We start from the raw sequence: 1,380 nt of genomic DNA, 5'->3' as shown, positions 1-1,380 counted from the left end.
TTCATCCGTTTACTGATGACTAACTTTTAAATTAAATTTTGCAAGCTCTGATAAAACTAAAGGAAATCCATTGGTCTTGAGAATGAGTATGATCATACCTAACAAAAAACAAACAAAAAAATAAACTTAAATTGAAGATATCAACTATTGCATTCAAAGATTATTGTATATGGAAGCATCTCTAGACCACTGGACCGGTATCTAACGGTGTTAGTGTCCAACTTCAGTCGATTCATGGTTTTGCGCAAACATTCATCCATTGTCTGAAGTTGATATCTGTCCATATTCGACACGGATCGGACTCCACTGGTCATATTTTCTCACTAGAACTCCCGGAAATCCATCTTGAAGCCAATTACTAGTTAGCACATGATGATTATGATCAGAATGGTGGTTCATAGAAATTGTAGTAATGTATTAGTTGAATCCACGGGTCAATTAAAAGTAGATCACCATTGAAAACCTTGAAGCACTGGATCGCCATTTCTTCCTAATACGAAACTTTTCAGTAGTATGTATCCACCCCTTTCTGGTAATAACTCTCATTTATCTCAAGGAACATTTGGAAAGATGGTTCAGTTTACTTGTTAATACCATGTAATTGATAAGTATCTAATGTATGTCTATTTTATTTCTATGTTGATCAGTTCCAATCAGAAAATTGTTACTATTTACAAAACTGCATCTTTCTATAACTGACTAATCATTTAATGATGAATAATATCTAGTCTTCTGAGCTGACTGAATTTTGTCGATTAAGTCTTAATATGATCGCTAGTCTAAATGACTTCAAATGACATGCGTTGGATGATTAGAGATCCCTCAAGATTTAAAGTACATCTGTTAACGAATACTAACTACACAAAATCTAAGTTCAAGGTTTTCCGCAAACACCAAATATTTGTATAAATTCATTGAGTATTTCTTGTTTGAATCTTCCCATCAATCAGTGGCCGAGTGGATAATGTGATAGCGTTTGAAGCGAAAGGTACTGGGTTCGAGTCCCAGAGTGAACATCAACTCTGAGATGCAGATAAATCCAGCTGACGAGTCCCAAATAGGACGAAGCGCGCATCAAACTGGATTCCACTGCTAGACACTATCCATCTCTGCTTACCAAATATTTATATGTTTCTGATTTAGAACCACTCAAATAAGTTAAACTCATATTCCATCATCCCACATTGAGCATTATACTTTTAGATTACTAATTTAAAATCCTGTGATTGAAATATTCAACATCAGTCAATGTGTAATATAACGAGTTCATCATTCGACTAGTGTTAGTTAGTGGTGAAAATGTCTTTAAAAAATGAAAACAATGTATATGAATACAAGAAGTGTATTATAATCATTGTGAATATTTTAATTCATGAGTTG

At 33.8% G+C, this 1,380-nt stretch overlaps 1 non-coding gene across 1 annotated transcript; it reads left to right on the top strand.

Annotated features, from left to right (window-relative positions):
• Positions 1-943: 943 nt before the first annotated feature.
• On the top strand, positions 944-1,014 carry Smp_tRNA_01191_Gln_TTG.1.1. The gene has a single exon. It is a non-coding gene (tRNA).
• The last annotated feature ends 366 nt before the right edge of the window (positions 1,015-1,380 follow it).

This window comes from Schistosoma mansoni, assembly GCF_000237925.1.
Source record: "Schistosoma mansoni, WGS project CABG00000000 data, chromosome 3 unplaced supercontig 0141, strain Puerto Rico, whole genome shotgun sequence".
NCBI classification, from domain to species: Eukaryota; Metazoa; Platyhelminthes; class Trematoda; order Strigeidida; family Schistosomatidae; genus Schistosoma; species Schistosoma mansoni.
This window is presented reverse-complemented; position numbering and strand designations above follow the sequence as displayed.